We start from the raw sequence: 22,403 nt of genomic DNA, 5'->3' as shown, positions 1-22,403 counted from the left end.
AGCTGTCTTAGGCCATTTTGTAGTGCTGTAACAGCATATTACAGACTGGGACATTTATAAACAATAGAAGTTTATTTGTCTCACAGTTTTGGAGGCTGGTGAGGCCAAGATCAAGGGGCTGCGTCTGGTAAGGGCTTTCTTGCTGCATCATTCCATGGCAGAAAGTTGAAGGACAAGAGAGTGCATTTAAGTGAGAGAGCAGAAGAGCAAGAGATCTATAATAAAGGGATTAAGGCATTAACCCATTCATGAAGGTGGAGCCCTCATAACCTAAATACTTTCCATTAGGCCCTACCTGTCAACGCTGTTGCACTGGGGATTAGGTTTCCAGCAATACTTTTGGGGGACACATTCAAACTGTAGCAGGGGTATAGGTGATTCCACTTCTCTAGTATTATGGCTCCAACCCGAGGCCCCCAAAGTCCTAGTGCTGCTTGTTTCTTTCCCCAGCTTTGGTTTGGGTAAGGATCTGTTCCCATAAGGATTCCTGCCATGGAGGGGCACAGGCAGTGGGCAGGAAGCACTTGTCAGATTGTCTGCAGGGTGATGACCAAGGAGTGGTAGAGTTTGTGAGCTCTGGAGTCAGAGTTCCTTGGGCGAGGTGCTTAATCTTTTCTACCCCCAGCTGTAGAAAAGAGTAAGCACCTTCTGTTACTAATGATAATAATGATATCAAGCTCATAGGATTGCTGAGATTATTAAAGGAGATGTAGATGTAAATGTGCTTAGCATAGCGCTTTAATAACCATTAGCTATTGCTGCTCCTGCTACTACTACTGCCACTGCTGCTGCTGCTGCTGTTACTGCAGTTATCTGGTTGCTACTAGGGGATAGAGTGACCAGTTATTTCGCATGTAGTTGCTTGTGAAAGGTGGAGGTCTTCACTACAAAGAGTGGTTATGACAGGCTCCAGGATGCCTTGTGTCCTAAACCTAGAACTATCCTCTCCCATTTGTCCTTTACTACTCTGTACTGAGCTGCCTGTTGTTTTGTTTCTGCTCTCAAGATACCTTTGTCTCAATATTGTTCTCACCCTTCTCTGGCACTGGGCCTTCACAGGTACCAGCTCCAGGTCTCGGAGAGAAGGAGTTGGGCTGTCAGTCCATTCTTCCCAGGAGGGACTCTGGGTGCTTTCTGCAAATTGATTCTCCCACTGTCTAAAGTTCTGGACACCTAAGTGATTATCTGTCTTTGCCATCTTAAATAAAAGTTCTATTATACCTTTCCTTTTCCCCAGAAGTGGGTAGTCTGTTGGTCTGACCATTTATATAACAAGGATAGCATGAGGTGGTCCCTGCCCCAACCCAGACAGAGATGCTGTTGTCAGCTATTCTAAAACTAACCAACCAACAAAATATAACAACGGCAAGACATTTTTGTACAAAAGCCTGTTGGACCATCCATTACAAGATTTATCTCATGTGATCCTCACAGCAAACCCCTGAGATTGGTATCATAGAGCCAGCTCTATTTAAATCTAAAATATTGCCTTGCTCTGGTCATTAAATTGCTCATGCCAACCTATGTAGGCAGAACGCAAGGGAAAGAAGAAACCTTTACATACCTAAGAGCTTATCTGTAAGGTTTTGAGAAACTTTCTTATCATAGATAGGACTCTTATAGATGCAAACAACAAACTCAAAATCAAATAGATTAAACAAAACCTGCAATTTTTTGGCTCAATAACAGTAAAATCCAGGAGTACCTGGTTTCATGTATGCCAAGACCCAGGTGTTCAGGTGATGTCCTCATTGCTGTGCCTTTTCTTCTTTCTGCTCTCCCTATGGTGGCTTCATTTTCAAGCTCACCCTCTCTCCATGGTGGTCCCCGAAACGCCAGTGCCACAGGCTACCAGTTCCAACTCAGAAGAAAGAGGGCTTCTCTTTCCCCGTAGCTTCAGAGAAAATCCAAGGGTTGCAACTCCAACAAAGATTCTCTCCTTGAACAAACTCTCTGCAGGCTCCCCTGAACTCTCTTCTCAACTAAGCTGGGACATTTGGGCTTCTGTGTTTACCTCTGCAGTGTCCAATTTTGGTAAGAATCCTGCTAGGTCAGATTCCCTAATCTAATCATATCTACAGAGGTTCTTCATACTCCACCATCCGCCCGGTGATGTAGGATCACCGTGGTTGCCTTCAGCATGAATTCTGTCTGGTCAGTTTAGCCAGGATTCTCTTTACCTCTGATGTTTCTGCTAAGTAATTTTCTATCCACTGATCCCCACCTTGCTCCTTGGCTATACATTCCCACTCTTCCTTGTATTCAGAGTTGAGCCCAATCTCTCTCCATTGCAAAATCCTATTGCAGTGGTCCTTACACCTATCATAATGGTCCTAACTAAAGTCTGCCTTACCATCTTTAACAAGGGTCAACAACAATTTCTTTTCAGAACTCATTGGCTCATTGAGCCTTGCTGAATCCATATGGGCCATGTACTCACCCCAGAATCTAGGGGGAATTGCGAGAGAGTGAATAGAAATGGGAAGGAAGCCCCTGACAAAAGCAACCAGAAAGTAAATCAAAATCAGCAGATGAATCTGGATGCACCCATACAAAATGAAATGAAGACAGGACATATTTTGATTCCCTGTAATATAAAATGAATTTATCTCAATTTCTCTAATTCAGGGATTCTTGCTTTTGGCTGCATATCAGTCTTAAAAATCCTGAGGCTTAGGCCACATCCCAGACTCAGGAAACCAGAATCTCTGGGAGGAGGTCCTAGGCATCCAAATTTTAAAAAAAATTTTAGGTGAGGAGGAGCTTCAAGATGCCTGACTAGAGGCACTGAACATCCCTTCTTCTCCACAAAGAACCAACAAAATAATGACTAGATAATAACACTTTGAACAGAACATCTAAGAGAGAACTCTAGAATTCAGCATGGAAGTGACAGGAAACAGCTGAGGTGTCTAACGAAAAGGAAGTGAGGCAGACGGCCTGACTGGGATCAGCCAGGAACCTGGAGAAACTCTCCAGTGTGGAAGAAGAGTACATGAGCGATCTCCAGTGGTCCACGTTCCTACTGTGGACTCCTACAGTCCTAGCCATAGCAGAGTCCTTCAACCTGTGGGCCCTGAGACTGGTATAAGGAACTCCCTGGAGTCCACATGACAACATTGCTGCAGATAGGAAGTACGCATTGGGTCCCACACGCCTGTATTCATCCATTTTCACACTACTATAAAAATACTACCCGGGACTGGGTAATTTATAAAGAAAAGAGGTTTAATTGACTCAGTTCCACATGGATGGGGAAGCCTCAGGAAACTTACAGTCATGGCGGAAGGAGAAGCAGGCACTTTTCTTCACAAGGTGACAGGAGACAGTGTATATGTGTGTGAGTACAGGGAAAAACTACCATTTATAAAACTATCAGATCTTTTCAGAATTCACTATCATAAGAACAGCATGGGGGCAACTACCCCTATAATCCAGTTACTCTTTTCCTTGACACGTAGGGATTACAGGTCTCTCCCTTGACACATGGAGATTACAATTCAAGTTGAGCTTTAGGTGGGGACACAGACCAAAACCATATCACCCCCTAAGACCCAAGCAGATGCAGAATGGTACCATTTTGAGAGCTCAGCCCCTACCAGACTGTATCCCCTCCCCCAGGGCCCAACAGCCTCTGCCTCTCCATATCCCTGGACCCCCACTGACATCCCCCTGCATCCACCCAGAGGGCTGCAGTGGCGTGATGCAGGTGGACCCCATGGAACAGCAGCGTTCCCAGCACTCCAGCCTACTCTGTGTCCTGTATGCTGGGGAAAGGGCAGAGTAGTGCACTGAGGAGACTGTCCCCCAGACAAAGGGAGCTGAAGTGTGCATGCCCCAGAGCTTGAAACCTGTCTGCCTGGGGCCACTGTCACTGACAGCAACCTTACCCCACCAGCAGCTGAACAACAGCACACTTGCATGTGCCCTGAGGATAGCCTCTCTCAGCCAGCCACCGCATGCAGGAACCCGAATGTACACACTCCCCAGAGCCTGAGAGCCACCTGTCTGGGGTAGCTACCACAGACAGCAACTCTGTCTCCCCACCCTAGCAGCAGGGGCCCCAAGGACTTACATGTGCCCTGAGGACAGGCTTTCCCTGCCCACTGCTGCTGCTGCCACTACCACCTGAGCACACTGCCCAGAGCCTGGGGATCACCCTGTCCTGCCCACCAAAGCCTTTGCCCATGTACACCGTTGAGGGGACCTGGGAACAGGCCTGGCCTGCCTGGCACTGCTCCCCCAGTCCCTGAGCATACTGCCCAAGAGCCAGAGTATTGCCCCACCCTGTCAGTTGCTCTCAGAACACATGCGTACCACCAGTAGGCCTAACAACAGGCCCAGAAAACCTGCCACCAGCACCCAAGCATGCCATTTGGTCCACCACTGCTGGCATCTGGACACTCCTTCTGGGGGCCTTGAGGATGGGCCCACCCAGCCTGCTCCACCACCACTACTGACACCCACCCACACATGCCACCTAGGGGCCTGGGGACTGGCCCTCCTAGCCACCATTAACACCAGTGAATGACATATGGGAGCCCAGGGGCTGTTCCACCATCACTACTATCATTACCCACACCAAGCATGTGGCCCAGGGGCTTAAGGACTCTCCCACCTACCCAGTCCACCACCGACACTACCAGCACCCAAGCAAACCTCCTGGAGGCCCAAGAGTGAGCCTGCCTGGACCTGCTAATACCAATGTTCATGTACGCCACCTGGCGGCCCAACGACAGACCTTCTCAGGCCACTGCTGCCACCATTAGAGCTTGAGGACTGGCCCATCTGGTGTTCTGTCCCCAGTAAAACTTCACCACAGCCACCACCAGCAGCCATAGCCTAAGCCACTAAGAAAATCACAGATACCACTGATAATGTTTGCAGCCAAAGACATCGTACACAGACTACAGTACTGCACACACCCAGAATCAAAGCCAAAGTGCATTACTCAACTAACACTGTAGGGGAGGACTTTTTCCTGTTAAAAAGTCTTCCCCTAAAAAAAACCAATCCAAGGCTGGGTATGGTGGTTCATGCCTGTAAATCAGCACTTTGGGAGGCAGAGGTGGGTGGATCACCTGAGGTCAGGAGTTTGAGACCAGTCTGGCTAACATGGTGAAATCCAGTCTCTACTAAAAACACGAAAATCAGCCAGACGCGGTGGCACATGCTTGTAGTCCCAGCTACTTGGGAGGCTAAGGCTGGAGAATCGCTTGAACCCAGGAGGTGGAGGCTGCAGTGAGCTGAGATTGTGCCACTGCTCTCCAGCCTGGGTGATAGAGTGAGACTCCATCTCAAAAAAAAAAAAAAAAAAGAAGAAGAAGAAGGAAAAGAAAAAGAAAAGAGAAAATCCAAAAAATTGGAAGAAGTCACTGTTATACCACATGTGTGGGTATCAATAAAAGGACACAAAGAAACAAGAATATGACACTTTCAGAGGAGCATAGTAATTCTCCAGCAATAGGTTCCAGTGAAAAGAAATTTATGAAATGCCTGGAAAATAATTCAAGGTAATGATATTAAAGAAGCTCAGTGAAATATAAGAAAGCACAGATACATAATATAAAAAATAAGGAAAACAATTCAGGGTATGAATGAGAAATTCACTGAAAAGAGAGATACAAAAAAGAGCCAAGAGAAATCCTGGAAATGGAAGATTCAATGAATGAAATAAAAAATACAATCAAGAGCTTCAACGATAGACTAGAATCAAGCACAAGAAAGAATTTCATAACTTGAAGACATGCCTTTTGAAATATGTCAGCCAGACAAGAAAAAAATAAAGAATAAAAAAAAATTAAGAACACCTACATGACACATGGGACATCATAAAATGACAAAATATTCTAATTTTGGGCATTCCAAAAGGTGAAGAGAAGTTTAATAGCATAGAAAATCTATTTAACAAAATAATAGCTGAAAACATCCCAAATGTAGTAAGAGATTTAGACATCCAGACACAGGAAGCTCAGCTATCCCCAAATAGATATAACCCGAAAAGGTCTTTTAGGCACATTATAGTCTGTCAAAAGTAAAAGACAGTACAGGTGCAGTGGCTCATGCCTGTAATTGTAGAACTTTGGGAAGTCAAGGCGGGCAGATTGCTTGAGCTCAGGAGTTTGAGACCAGCATGGGCAACATGACGGAATCCCATCTCTACAAAATATATGAAAAATTAACCAGGCATGGTGGCACATGCCTGTAGTCCCAGCTACTCAGGAAGCTGAGGTGGGAGGATCACTTGAGCCCAGGGAGGTCAAGGTTACAGTGAATGGTGATCATGCCATTGCACTCCAGAGTGAGACCTTATCTTAAAAAAAAAAAAAAGGCAAAGACAAAGAAAATTCCAAAAGCAGCAAGAAAAAAGCATCTAGTGACACATAAGAGAACCCTCATCAAACCAACAGTGGATTTCTCAGCAGAAACCTTACAGGCCATGAGAGAATGGGATGATATATTCGAAGTACTGAAAGAAGAGAAAAAACTATCAGCCAAAGATACTACATCCAACAGTTATCCTTCATAAATAAAGGAGAAACTGAGACTTACCCAGCAAGCAAAAACTGAGGAAATTCATCACCACATAAATCAGTCCTACAAGAAATGCTTAAGGGAATCCTACACCTGAAAGTGAAACCACAATATCTACCATCATAAAATCACACAAGTATAAAACTTACAAGTAGAGCAAACACAAGTGAGGAGGAGAAAGGACTCAAATGTTACCACTGTAGAAAACCACCAAACCAATGATAAGTAATAAAATAAGAAAAATAAAGAAAAAGATATGTAAAACAAAAAGGAAACAATTAACATAATGACAAGAATAAGCCCTCACATATCAATAATAACCTTGAGTATAAAGGGACTAATTTTCCACTTAAAAGGTTTAGACTAGCTGAATGGATTAAAAAACATAATCCTACTATATGCTGCCTACAAGAAACTCACTTTGCCTGTAAAGATACATATAGATTGAAAGTAAATGGATGGGAGAAAAAATTCTATGCAAACAGAAGCCAAAAGCAAGAAGGAATAGCTATACTTACATCAGATAAAACAGGCTTTAAGTCAAAAACAGTTGTTAAAAAAAAAAGACAAAGAATGTCATTATTTAATGATAAAGGGATCAATTCAGCCATAGGCTATAACAATTCTAAATGTATATGTGTCCAATGCAGAGCACTCAGCTATATGAAACAAATATTATTAGACCTACAGGGAAAGATAGATTCCAATACAGTCATAGTTGGGGACATCAACACCCCACTCTTAGCAGTAGATAGAGCATCTAGAAAGAAAAGCAACAAAGCAACATTGGATTTAAACTGCACTTTAAACCAAATAGACCTAACAGACCTTTGCAGAACATTTCATTCAGGAGCTACAGAATACACATTCTTATCAGTAACACATGCAACATTCTCCAGGATAGACCATATATTAGGCCACAAAACAAGTGCCAATGCATTTTTTAAAATTGAAATCATATCAAGTATCCTCTCAGTCCACACTGGAATAAAACTAGAAATCAATAACAAGAGGAACTTGGGAAACTGTACAAATAAATGGAAATTAAGCAACATGCTCCTGAATGACCACGGGGTCAATGAAGAAATTAAGAAGGAAATTTAAAAATGTCTAGAAACAAATGAACATTGAAACACAACACACCAAAACCAATGAGATACAATGAAAGCAGTGCTATGAGGGAAGTTTATAGCAATAAACACTTATATCCAAAAAGGAGAAAGATTTCAAATAACCAAAAGATGCACCTCAAGGAACTAGAAAAGCAAGAATAAATTAAGACCAAAATTAGTGGAAGGAAGCAAATGACAAAGATCAGAGCAGAACTAAAGAAAGACTAAAAAAGTACCAAGGGTCAAGAAACAAACAAACAAAAAGTTGTTTTTTAAAAAAGATAAAATTGATAAACTGCTAGTTAAACTCACCAAGAAAAAAATGAAGACCCAAATAAACAAAATCAAAAATGAAAGAGGAGATATCACAACTATACCACAGAAATATAAAAGATCATCAAAGACTACTGTGAACAACTATATGTTAACAAACTGAAAAACCTAGAGGAAATGGATAAATTCCTGGATACGTACAACGTACCAAGACTGAATAAGGAAGAAATAGAAAATCTGAACAGACCAATAATGAGTAACAACTTTGAATCAGTAATAAAAAGTCTCTCAACAAAGAAAAGCCTAGGACGTAATGGTTTCACCACCAAATTCCACCAAACTGAAAGAATTAACACCAATTTCCTTGAAGTATTGCCAAAAAATGAGAAGGAAATTCCAACTCATTTATTAAGGCCTGCATTACCCTGATACCAAAACCAGATAATGATACATTGAAAAAAGAAAACTAGAGGCCCATATTCCTGATGAACATAGATGCAAAAATTCTCAAGAAAATACTGGCAAAACAAATCCAACAGCACAGGAAAAGGTAATGCACCATGATCAAGTGGGATTTATCCCAAGGATAAAACAATGGTCCAGCATACACATCAATAAATGTGATACATCACATCAGCAGAATAAAAGACAAAAACCATATGGCCTTCTCAGTGGATGCAGAAAAAATATTCGATGGAATTCAACATCTGTTCATGACAAAAACCCTCAACAAACTAGGCATAGAAGGAACATACCTAAACACAATAAAGGCCATATATGACAAACCCACAGCTAACATCATGCTGAATGGGAAAAAGCCAAAAGCCCTTCCTCTAAGAATTTGGATCTGACACAAGGAGATCCACAATTAAATACTATTTGGCCATAAAAAAGAATGAAGCTGGCTGGGTGCCGTGGCTCATGCCTGTAATCCCAGCATTTTGGGAGGCCAAGGTGAGTGGATCACCTGAGGTCAGGAGTTCAAGACCAGCCTGGCCAATGTGGTGAAACACCATCTCTACTAAAAATACAAAAATTAGCCAGGCATGGTGGCGGGCCCCTGCAATCCCAGCTACTCCAGAGGCTGAGGTGGGAGAATCACTTGAACCCAGGAGGTGGAGGTTGCCGTGAGCCGAGATGGCGGCATTGCACTCCAGTCTGGGCGACAGAGCGAGACTCCGTCTAAAAAAAAAAAAAAAAGCATGAGGCCATGTAACTTGTAGCAACATGGATGGAACTGGAGATCATTATGTTAAGTGATATTTGTCACACAGTAAGACAAATATCACGTATAATCACTATATGTGAGAGCTAAAAAAAAAAAAAAGGTTGATCGTATGGTGGAAGAGAGTAGAATGATAGTTACTAGAGGCTGGGAAGGATGTGGGTGTGGGAGATGAAGAGAGGTTTGCTAATAGATACGAATATACAGTTAGATAGAAGGAATAAGTACTTAGACTGTAAATTTCTTAAGAGAAAAAAAGAAGTAAGTTCTAATGTTTGATAGTAGAATAGGGTGACTGTAGTTAACAACAATGTATTACATATTTCAAAATAGCTGAAAGCGAAGACTTGAAATGTTCCCAACACATAGAAATGATAAATGGTTGAAGTGGTGGATATTCTTAATACCCTGACTTGATCATTACACATTCTATGCATGTAACAAAATATAACATGTATCCCATAAATATGTAAAACTATTATGTATTAATAAAAATAAATAAAAATTTTTAAGAATTTAGGTAATTTATAACATGCAGCCAGGGTTGAAAGCCAGTGCTCCAATTTCCTGGTCTTTATTATTAAAACCCATGGTTTATGAATACATTATGCTAAGGTCCAGCACAGCAGTTCTGGGTGCTGTTGTGAGCCATGGTATCCAAGGGGTGTATCTGAGCCCCAGCTCTCCAATGGTCAGCAAGGACAGGCTGCCTGTGCCTCCAAGGGCAGTCTGTATAGAGACACAGATCCCCTCAGTGCCGAGAACCTGTCTTGGTTCCTCAAGGGAAACCAAGGGAAGATATTCCAGAGGGCTCATAGGTCAGGGACCTGGTCACTACCCTTTCAGCACAGCTGTAGCCCTCTGTAGGCCCAGAGAAGCCTGATGCCAGCTGCCCCAAGGTAAAGCCCTGGTAGATGCCAAGTGGGAAGAGGAGGTGGTGTGCCCTGGGGGAGAGGGGGAAATGCTACCCAGAGCAACATGGGATTCATCTGCAGAAGAGAGATCAATTGCTTACCCTACTGGGACCAACAAGTCTCTTGGCAAAGGGAGATCTGAGCTGATAAACACAGGCTCAGTCTTCCAGAATCCACACTGCAGGCTGAAAACTGGAAAGACAGTAGGGAGATGTATTGCTTTCTAGGTGTTTTGCCCAGAATCTCCCTGCTAGTAAAGCACTAGGGTGGGCAGTAGGACTCACTCTTTGATCTCTGGCAAGTCCTTCCTACTCTCTGGGCAGTTTCCGTTCTATATAATGAAGCAGTTGAATCAGCTCACTCTTACGGTCTCTTCTGGATGCTGCTGCAGGGTCTACATGATTCCTGATGAATGATTTCCCCTGGAGAAGCTGCACATCTGTGCTCTGCCCCAGTATTTGACTGGAAGATAGAATTTCAAGTTGCCTCCTGGACCTGTCCTTTCCTTTCAGATTCCCAGGTCACAGCCCTGTCTGATGGTCATCCAGTCCTGATTCACTTCCCTCACCTGAGTCCCTGGTGATCCTTCCTCCAGGAAGCTCAGCCTCACCTCAGGTCCTGCAGGATTTAAATGGCCTCATCACTCACACTCCAGGGAGGTGTGGTGTGGTGTGGAATCTTCCTCAAGGACCCTGGGTTTTGAGCAGCAGAGGCGTCACCCTCTGTTGCCAGCTTAAGGCTGTCCCCAAGGTCCAGGATCTCAGGGCAGCTCTGCTGAGCTACGGATTTCTCTGGACTCACAGGACTGTTATAAGTTTGAGGATGCAGATTGGGATTCTGCTTGTCTCCTCCCAAAGCCTGATCCTCCCAGGCTCAGGCCTCCTGAATAACCAGCCCTATCGGTCCTTCACTGAGTTTCCTACCCCTTTCCCTAACCAGAAAACTTTCCTCATTTGGAACCCTGGACATAACACAGGCCTTTCTTGTCCCCCTCATAACTGATTCTCTTCAACAGCCTCCTAACCTGCTTCCTTAAGACTCTCTTTCTTCTACCTCTATACCATACTACAGATTCATCTCCCTAAGACAGTCCTGCCTTGGGCCAACTGGCACTTTTGCTCAAAAACCTTCAATGGGATATGAAGACCTCTGCACTCAGTTCAAACTCTCTGCCAACCATTTGGGGCCCAGAGGCCTAGAGCCTCCTGGTTTAGGGAGCCCCTTCTGTGCATCTAGGTGACCCCCACCCCGCAGTGCAGCAGTCTTGTCTATCTGCTTCATTGTCTTAGCCTGTGTGTGCTTCCCCAGCTTGGAATGTCCTCCTCTCTCTCCCTCCATTTTAAAAATTCCATCATCCATCCAGGCACAGTGGCTCATGCCTGTAATCCTAGCACTTTGGGAGGCCGAGGTGGGAGGATTACCTGAGGTCAGGAGTTCGACACAAGCCTGGCAACATGGCAAAATCCTGTCTCTACTAAAAATACAAAAATTAGTTGGGCATGGTGGCACATGCCTGTAGTCCCAGCTACTCAGGTGGCTGAGGCAGGAGAATCTCTTAAACCTGGGAGGTGGTGGTTGCAGTGAGCCGAGATTGCATCATTGCACTCCAGCCTGGGCAACAAAAGTGAATCTATCTAAAAAATAACACACAAAAATTAAATTAAAAATAAACAAATAAACAAAACGTCATCATCCATTCAAGGTTCCTGCTCTGTCCCTACCTCTGCCAAAAGTCTGTTCAGACTATTCCAGCACATACTGGCCTCTTCATCCTTTTGTTTCTTTTCTGACTCGATCAGTACCATTATTTCAGTTGTACTTAAAGATACTGAGCTCCTTGAGGGTGGAAACTGACTTATACTTGTTTTGTGTCCCATGACGATGCCGAGCACCAGTGCTCTGTGCACAGTGGGGTGGTAGACAGACACTCACGGCTGCCCACCCAACAGCAAGGCTTTCTTGCTGACCAATCCAGCTTCTACTACAGGAGGGTGTTGAGGAGGGGACCTGAAAGCTGCATTTGCCAACCTCTGATGTACAAGGACAGGGACGCTTGATCCACTCCTTGCACTGGAGCCTGAAGGGAGTTCTGACGGGAGGTGTCTGGGAAAGATTCCTTCCTGTGTGAGGCAGGAAACTCCCCTACATCTTAATCTATGCAAATCAGTATGGAACCCATACCGGTTCCTGCCTCCTCCCAGCCTTGGGCTAGGACCACTGAACCACAGCATCCCCCAAGGCTCATTTGTAAGCCGGTGAGACCTCAGAAATAAGCCTAGAATACACAGGGCTTGGTTTTGTTTCATTTCTGATAGTTTCACCGAGTCAATGATCGACAATTAATGCTTTAGAAGAAGATAACGGTTTCTGATAATGGACCTACCCACTCATATAATTCTGGAAAATATGCCTTCCTGACCCCTCCAGGCAATCAGCTCATACCATGAAATACGAAATCCACACATGCATAACTGTGAGTGTTACTAGCGATCATAAAACCATCCAACTCCTTCGGAAATCCAAGCCTTATTTCCGATACAAATTACCCCCTGCCACAGACTGGGTTATTCAGGATAGAAAGAAGTATTTCCTTTCCTTTGTTAAAATTTACCAGTCATTAATTCTACTGAATGAGAGGCTTCTCATATTATGAACACGTTGAAGCTTTTTCCTGAGGGGAGAGCTGCATATGGAAAGTTCCCTGCTCAGTTCTAGAGACGTCCAGCAACAGTCTTTGATAACCCAGAAGAGTTCTCCATCGGTTCCATTAATACCTGTCTGTAAGTACAAGTTGGTACCTTGGCTGGGTAGGAGCTGGGACCTGTATGCTCATGGATAGCAGGGTGAGGCAACATATCAACTCTCATTCCCAACCCAGTATCTACTTGCAAGCACTGATCAAAATGATTGGGAAATAGTTTGGTAAGCTCTGGGATAACACATAGTTTGCCTGACCATACTCCACTGATTCCCAGTGTTCTGGGAGCTCCCTTTCCTTTAACCCCTCATACTGCCACGGTTTACATGTTCCTACTGAATGACAAGTTCCTACTGAATGACTGTGGTCATCTTGCCCACTGTTGAATGGATCAGCACCTGATCAAAACTGGGTCAATCAATTAAGACATCTTCCCAAATATTTGAAACGAGAACTAAAAGAGATCAGCTTCTCCCTGGAGTTCCTGGACATGCAAACTCAGGAGTGGTCAATGGCCATATTTTCTGCAAAAGACCATATACAAAAATAGAGAAGTACAGAGGGGAACAGAGGCAAGTTGGAGGGAAGGGGTGCTGTGGGCTTCCTACCCCTTTTTCTAGTATCTGTTCATAATCTAGATCTGAGGTCTGGCTGTGTCTCTTCCTTTCGTTTCCAGGAAACATCCCTGATCCCATAACAAATTTTCTTCATTTAAAAAAAAATTTACACTCACTTGAGTGGATTTTTGTGATTTTCTACCAAAACACTCCTAATCCACATAACACTGGGCATCAGATAATTGTTAAAAGTTTGCATATAGGCCTAGGTATGGTGGCTTATGCCTATAATCCAGCACTTCGGGAGGCTGAGATTAGAGAATCACCTGAGCCTAGGAGTTCAAATCAGCCTAGGCAACATAGTGAGACCCTGTCTCTACAAAAAAATTTTAAAATTAGCCAAGTGTGGTGGTACATACCTATAGTCCCAGCTACTCAGGAAGCTGAGGTGGGAGGATCACTTGAGTCAGGGAGGTTGAGGCTGCAGTGAGCTGTGATACCACTGCACTCCAGCCTGGGTGATGGAATGAGACCCTATCTAAATAAAATAAAAATTTGCTTATAAATAATTTTTAGTATCAAGAGAAATGGCTTCTGACATCATGATAGGTCATTAAAAAGCAAGCTATAAAATTATATTAAATGTAATCTTAACAATATAAAACAATGGAGGAGTTAAAAACCATCAAAACATTATTTGTGATTATTTATTTCTTTTTTGAGACAGGGTCTTGCTCTTTGCCCAGGCTGGAGTGCAGTGGTGTGATCTCAGCTGACTGACACCTCCACCTCCCAGGCTCAAACAATTCTCGTTCCTCAGCCTCCAGAGTAGCTGGGATGACAGGTGCATGCCCCCACACCTGGCTTATTTTTGTATTTTTAGTAAAGATGGGGCTTCACCATGTTGGCCAGGCTAGTGTTGAACACCTGGCCTCAAGTGATCTGCCTGCCTTGACCTCCCAAAGTGCTAAGATTATAGGCGTGAGCCACCATGCCCAGCCTATCTGTGATTCTTTCCAAGTAGTGGGATTGCAGGTGAATTTTATGTTCTTCACTGGGTCTTTTTTCTCTATGTACTTTACATATTTTTTATAAAAGTATGTATTAATTTTGTAATCATAAAATAAGATTTGTTTCAAAGTCAACATATTTAAGAATATTTCCCTGCTTCCTTCTCCTTTCCCAAAAAGTCTGCAGTGGAAGACCCAGTTGGAGTCCAAGTGTGTTCACCAATAAAATGTAACCATGTCTAGAGAACTTGGTGGGATCTGTTGGCACGAGGGGGTAGGAGCCTGCTAGTAGAAAACTCACTCAGCACAAGAGTCCAGATACCAAGCTGGTCCACTGATGGAACCTTGGTTTTCAAGTGAGGTATAATTCCATATATAGCTGAGTGTCCATCCCTCAGACCTGCTCCAGCCAGTCTCCTGTGGCTTGGGGCACAGCAAGAGAGTGTGAATTAAAATGGAAAGAGTTCTTTCACTGAAAATTCAGGGACCCAAAGGGGTATACACAGCTCTCACTTGGGGTTCTTCCAATAGAGCATAACATTTCAAGGAGTACAGATACTGTAACCCTTGCTCATTTTGCTATAGACCACTATACCACTTTGACACTATTGGCAGTGGTGTGGATGACGGTGACAACAAGGCATGGCAGAGGTGGCAGCGTCCAAGAGTAGCAGCAGTCATGCATGTGAGCTACAGCAGATGCAGCGACAACTTCTAATTAATGCAGAGGAGTGGAAGAGTCCCACAGATCTGCAGTGATGTCCTGCAAAGGCCAATGCTCAGTGGAAAGGCAGGTTCAGTGTTAGAAGGACAGGAGAAGAGAAATTAGGATAGAAGGGAAGGAACAAAATGTTAGTAGCTGACTAGATGGCTGAATGGAAAGCTGCAAGCTAAAGCTACCCCAGAAACCCTTAGTAGATGGCTAATGCCTTGTTAAGAATTTTACCACCTGGCCATTCCTGCTAAAGAGAAGGTTGGAAAAGCAACTTTTCCTTTTTTTTTTTTTTTTTTAAAAATATGGAGTCTCGCTCTGTTGCCCAGGCTGGAGTGCAATGGCACGGTCTCTGCTCACTGCAACCTCTGCCTCCTGGGTTCAAACAATTCTTCTGCCTCAGCCTCCTGAGTAGCTGGGATTACAGGTGCCTGCCACCACGCCCAGTTATTTTTGTATTTTTAGTAGAGATGGTGTTTCACCATATTGGCCAGGCTGGTCTCGAACTCCTGACCTCGTGATCTGAGTGCCTCAGCCTCCCAAAGTGCTGGGATTACAGGCATCAGCCACTGTACCCGGCCAACTTTTCCACTCTTAATCTAGAAGCAAGCAAGGAGGAGGGAGTGTTCAGACTGAGTATTGACTTGATAAAGGTGATTAAAAAGTCAGTTTCAGATTAGGGCTGGGCGTGGTGGCTCATGCCTATAATCCCAGCAATTAGGGAGGCCAAGGTAGGAGGATCCTTGACCCCAGAAGTTTAAGGCTGCAGTGAGATATGATTGCACCACAGCATGCCAGCCTGGGTGACAGAGTAAGGCCTCATCTCTAAAAAAATTTTTTTAGTTAAAAATAATCAGTATCAGATTAAATATAGGCAGGTATTATGGGGAAAAATCTAGAAGGCTTCTGCATTCAGATTAGGTTTATGAAGCATAAAAAGAAAATATCCCTATATCAAAAGATAGTGAATGGGCATTCATTTATATATTTTAAGTTAAAATATTTAACACATGCTTATGTCATTCTTTAAAATACCTCACAGTAACTGGCAATTTCCAACTTGTCAACTATAGATCCTATCACAACTGGTAGATTGAGCAGACTTCTATTATATCCTTCTTATTTTGAAAGTAGCTTTATTCTTTTAAAGATTTAGGCTTATTATAAATATTGTGATCATACAGAAATGTACAAAGAATAAAGTAAAATTCAACTATTAGGGTGAACATCCTTCCAGACATCCCTCCATGTGCACCTATTAAAATATTATACAAATGGGATCATGCTGTTCTGTTATCTCTTTTTTGCACTCAATTATACATGTGATAGGCAAATTTTCATATCATCAAATGAAGATCTACATCGTCGTTTATATATTGTCTATATGGAAGTGCCATAATTTCTTTATATTTTTTAAACCAATGATTCAGCCATCCACTTTTAACTGTTATAAACAAGGCTGAGAGGGAAAGACTTGTCTTTAGATCTCCATTTGTTTCGGCAATGATTGTCCAGGGGTAAATTACAAGAAGTGAGATCACAGGGTCAAAGGTACACTCATTTAAAATGTTCATTCCTGCCAGCCCAGTGGACTGCAGAAAGGCTGGGCCAATTTATGTCACCACCAGCAGAGCATAAAAGGGCCAGGCTCCAGCCCCTCACCAGTCCGAGATCTTGTCATTCTTCTGTTTCCTAGAGAAAAACTTCAGAAGGATTCTCTTCATCCATCTTTTGTCTACTATGTTCTTTTTTGCAGATGCTTTTTTGCATAGGTTTCATGCTGAGTATTTTACTGCCTATCTTTAATGGAGAGCAGTTCTCTTAGGGTTTACCATTTGCTTGAAAATGCTATGCATGAAATCTCCTTGACTCCTTTTCCTGTTGATTTGGTTTTGAATCTTCTATTTGAATCTTCACTTAGCATTTAAGTTGCAAGGCTAGAATCTAATCATGATTTTCCCCTGTTTATTTGCCAGAAAGACTTGGTGAAGGCAGAGAGCCTTGATTTCTCTCCTAAATTGTTGCCTTTTCTGCCATCTGGACGACTTGGTCAAGTTGGAGAAGTCTGGGTTTTGCCTTGTTTCCCTTCCTCCCGGTAGGCTAATGGGAGGTGTGTGAGCGATGTCAGGTGGTTCCTAGAGTGAATCTGCTTCTTTTAAAAAGAGAGTGAGCCAACTGAGACAAACACAGGCAAAAACCCAGCTGCACCAACATGCTCCTAGCTAATTGGATCCTACCTGGGAAGGCCCATCTTCTAGATAGCTAGTTCCCAAGCAATGTCCCCAGCTGGCCCCTCAGGAAGTGTCAGGCCTGTCCTTGGCTAATCCCACAGCTTAGGGTTGACATAATTCTATCTGACCCAGTCTCCAGGAAGACTCAAAGACTTCTCAGCTAATAGCTCTGTCCTAACGTCTAGAACCACACCGTCAAAGATGAGATGGTACCCCTGATTTCCACAATCCTCTCCTGTGGGACACAGAGCATGCCATCCCTGATTGCACCAGACATAGCTATTCCCTGCCCATGGGCTACTCTTTCTTCTCAGAAAGACTCAGGGCAACTGTGGGGTCTCCTGAGAAAGCCATCTAGAGGTAATAGGACCAGGACTGTCAGAGGATATCATCCATGACCATGGTAGGTGGGCAAGAAGCAGAGTAGTTTCCTGTTCAGAATGAGAGCCCCAAGAAACTGGCAGGACATTCCTGTGAGAATCACAGTTTGTTTTAAAAATCTCACCTACCAGCCACTTAAGAAAATACAGATGGACAAGTGCACCCCAAGACCAAGGTCACTGATGGATTCAGTAATACCTCTTGGCTTTCCACCTCTGTATGAATTTGTTATTGCTGCCATGACAAATTCCCACAAATGTGAGGGCTCAAAAAAAACCACCCATTTATTATTTCACAGTTTGCAGGTCTGGAGTTTGACATAAGTCTCACCAGACTACAAGGTGTCAGCAGAACTGTGTTCCTTACTGGAGGAGGGTCACTTACAGGTTCATGAAGGTTGCTGGCAGGGTCCAGTTGCATGTGGTTGTAGCACTGGGGTCCTTATTTCCTTGGTGGCTGTTGGCCAGGGGTCATTCTCAGCTTTTAGAAGCCATCCACATTCCTTCACTTCCCCCTCATTTTTGAAGCCAGCAACAAAGGGTCAAGTCCTTCTCATGCCTTACCTTTCCTGTCTTCTCTTTTGCTGCATCTCTCACTCTTCAACTAGGAAAGATTCTTGTACCTTTTTTTTTTTTTTTTTTTTTTTTTGAGACGGAGTCTTGCTCTGTCGCTCAGGCTGGAGTACAGTGGCGCAATCTCAATCTTGGCTCACTGCAACCTCCACCTCCCAGGTTCAAGTGATTCTCCTTGCCTCTGCCTCCTGAGTAGCTGGGATTACAGGTGCCCACAACCACCCCCCACTAATTTTTGTATTGTTAGTAGAGATGGGGTTTCACCATATTGGCCAGGCTGGTCTTGAACTCCTGGCCTCAGTAATCTGCCTGCATTGACCTCCCAAAGTGCTGGGATTACAGGCGGGAGCCACTGTGCCTGGCCAATTATTTCACTTTTAATGGTTCATGTGATTACACTCAGCCTACCCGGCTAATCCAGGATAATCTTCCCATCTTTTTTTTTTTTTTTTTTTTTTTTGGTGACAGAGTCTCACTCTGTCACCCAGGCTGGGGTACAGTGGCAGGATCTCAGCTCACTGCAACCTCCACCTCCCGGGTTCAAGCAATTCTCATGCCTCAGCCTCCTGAGTAGCTGGGATTACAGGCACCCACAACCACACCCCACTAAGTTTTATATTTTTAGTAGAGGTGGGATTTCACCATATTGGCCAGCCTGGTCTTGAACTCCTGGCCTCAAGTTATCCGCCGGCCTTAGCCTCCCAAAGTGCTGGGATTACAGACATGAGCCATTGTGCCTGGCCCATCTTAAGATCTATAACCTTAATTGCATCTGTAAAGTCCCTCTTGCCATGCAAATTTAATATATTCACAGGTTCCAGGGATGAGGCAAGGCCATCTTCGGGGGCCATTATTCAGCTACCATGGCCCTTTTGGCCAAGATTCATCCAGGAGTATGAGTCCCTTAGAGATAATTCCAAGGAAGACCCACATGATTTCCTCTCCTCCATCCCCCTCCCACAACACACCCATCCCTGGGAACCAGTTGGCCAGACCTCCCAGCTGAATACTTCACCAGACTCATGCCACAATGCATCACTATCAAGGCGAGGCTGAGCACCTGGCACAGCCGACTCCCTCTGGAGAGCTGGTACAAGGCTGGTACTTTCACCCCAAGCCCTGAGTGGCCTGTCTGCTCACTCCTGTTTCCTGAAGCTCAGCCAACATGCCTCGGAGGATCCCAAGGATTTTGGGCTTCAGTCCAACATGCCCATAAGCAGAAGGCTCTGCTTTCCCTTTGCAGGAGACGGTTAGAGGCTTGGGTTAGGGTTTCAGCAGAACTATAAATAGTAAAATGGCATTACCGCTAGGGACCCAGGAAGGCTAAAATATTGTCCTGCCAATCATTCAGTGCCCCTTGGCCTCTCATATAAGGAGGAATAACAGGATGTGAATTACATTTTTTTTTTTGCTAGCCTTATTGGTAGCTGACACGTCAATGCAAAAGCTGGAGAAAGAATGACTGTATCAGGTGGCTGCTTCCCTACTTCCCCTCCTCTTGAATCTAAATCTGGTGGCAGCACACACAAGTACACATGCTAAGGAGAGAGCAGGCCCCAACTGAACTTACTTATTGACTACATATCCAGGAACAGAGAGGCACGGCCAGACCCACGCTGAGGTGGCAGCACAACCTGGGTCTGCTCACCACATACAGGAAGGAAGCAAAAGCACAGGAGGCCCCAAAGACCGAGACCTTCCTAGGACCAAAGCAGGACAGAGGAGAAAAGGTGTTGCCTTTAATGTACAGTGACCTGGCGGTTTACCAATAAAATGTGGCCCAGTGAATATTCTGGACTCTGACCTGTGAGATTAGCACCTGTTCTTCCTTTGGGCAGGGAGGGGAGCTGGGAAGGAGTTAGAAAGAGGCTGTGCTGGTGTGTGCAGAGCGGACAGTGGGGGGTTTCACTAGTGTCTGCCTCCGTCTGCTTCTGATCTCAACCCAGTGGCTGCCCCTAGGTTTCTGGGGTTGGATGATGAGAGTACTATTGACCCACATGCTTGTGAGCCAGGCACCTTGATAATCAGATGTCCAGCGACTGTGAGATATAGCTGATCATGGCCACCAGTGGAGGAATATATCACCCAGAGAAGGCCATTTAACCAGAGACATGCAATGGTGTAGCTGCTCTGAGACCTTCCGGTCTGCAATGCTGGGGTGAGCTGCTCCCTGAAATGCCAAAGATATCCTAAACTCCTGAGATTCAAAAGACCAGGCAGACTCTTTTGCACCAAATTTCTGTACAGAGATCTTTCTGGCTTGGATTTGGGGAATGCAGACAGTTTCCCATGTTCAATGAATTATCAAGATTCTCTCCAGGAAGTTTTCACTGATGCCCGGGCCAGAGTTTGATGTCCTACCTGGTGCTTTCCTGCCTGCCCCATACTACACTGAAATCACCTTCTGTTGGTCTGTCTTGCCGAGACCAGCTCAGTTGTGGAGACCCTAACCCAGCAGCGCTAGAGGAATTAAGACACACACGCAGAAATATAGAGTGTAGAGTGGGAAATCAGGGTTCTCACAGCCTTCAGAGCTGAGAGCCTCGAACAGAGATTTACCCACATATTTATGGACAGCAAGCCAGTGATAAGCCTTGTTTCTATAGATTATAGATTAACTAAAAGTATTCCTTACAGGAAATAAAGGGATGGGTCTGGCTGGTTATCTGCAGCAGGAACATGTCCTTAAGGCACAGATCATTCATGCTATTGTTTATAGTTTAAGAATGCCTTTAAGTGCTTTTCCAACCTGGGTGAACCAGGTGTTCCTTGCCCTCATTCCGGTAAACCCACAACCTTCAGCGTGGGCATCATGGCTATCACGAACGTGTCATAGTGCTGTAGATATTTTGTTGATGGCCAGTTTTGAGGCCAGTTTATGGCCAGATTTGGGGGCCTGTTCCCAACACTGTCTCCCCTAATAAATTGTGAATTCCTCGAAGACAGGGACTGCTTTTTCTCCAATTTTTCCCTAGCCTAGTGTAGGATGTCACACAGTAGGGACTTAGCTAGTGGCTGCTGGTGGACGCTAAGTGATTGAAATAGCTATCCTACCCCACCCAGTCCCAGGCTGGGTTCCTGGCACAGGCTGGCATTTGTACATGAACACCATGGCTGCTTGTTCCACTGTGGCCTCAGCTCCCACAGCATGTTTCTCCTACAGCTGAACCTGGCTGGCAATGCAGGCACAAGAGCCCCCGGAGGGAGCCGGTAGTCATCATAGCCAAAGGCCTTTGGGAAGCCTTCATAGCATCTGGGTAGGCCTTGCCAACCTCGAGCTCCCCAGGCTTGGCACTTTTTAGGACAGCCTTTGTCATGGTCTGACAGAGGGTCTTTTGCAAGCTCTCCCTGTCTCACACTATTTGATCCAGTCATACTGAGCTTTCATATTGGAACTCTCTAGGACCTATTCAACCTAGGCAGGCAGATCTCTTTTATTTTATCACATTGTTGAAGATACCAGAACTTTAGGACTAATGGTTGATCTTAGAGGTTGGAATGCTCAGCCAGCCTGCCAGTCAGATCTCCTCCTGGTACTTTGCTGCCCTTCCTCTTGTCTCGACCTCTGTCTGCTCCACTGATGCCGATCACTTAGTCCTTTCATCCAAGAAGGAATAAGAATGGAATTAGGTGCTTTGTATAGTTCACTTTATAAAAGAAGGGGAAGAGCTTTTTAAAATTCCCTACTAAGCTTGACCCACTAGGCAATAACTCTTACTCAATCTCATTGCTTCATGAAATTTCATTGACTCCCTGCCCCCTCCATCTCCCTGCTCCACCCTAGGCTACTTCCTTGGCACTGATCTTATTCCAAGGACTGGGCCAGGCCCATGGGTACACATAGCTAACCATTTCCCAGTCCCTGGCTTTCAGCCACCATTCAAGGCTGGTTCCCTGCTCTCCCCACCGCTTCTCCAGTTCTACTCTGATTTGGGCTATACAGCTGGGTGACTAGGCAGGGAATGAATCCCAGGACTGTAGGACACTTATTGACACAACACTGGGGTAGTGGAGACTCACAGAAAATACACAAAGCCTTCTACTTTTTAATCTACTTTCCCTGTTCTCCACCTGAGTATAATTTCATCATCTGCTCAGATTGGAAGTCATATGGCCTCCTTGTGTGTTTTTCTCATCTTACTTTATGCATAGTTTTGGTAAGAAATTGGTGAGGAGAGTTGGCT

The 22,403-nt window shown here is 44.4% G+C and overlaps 1 pseudogene; it reads right to left on the bottom strand.

Moving 5' to 3' along the window:
* The window catches only part of LOC116275906, a 64,668-nt pseudogene extending 43,132 nt beyond the window's left edge, over window positions 1–21,536 (bottom strand).
* Between the last annotated feature and the right edge of the window lie 867 nt (window positions 21,537–22,403).

This window comes from Papio anubis, chromosome 7 (assembly GCF_008728515.1).
Source record: "Papio anubis isolate 15944 chromosome 7, Panubis1.0, whole genome shotgun sequence".
Classification (NCBI taxonomy): Eukaryota; Metazoa; Chordata; class Mammalia; order Primates; family Cercopithecidae; genus Papio; species Papio anubis.
This window is presented reverse-complemented; position numbering and strand designations above follow the sequence as displayed.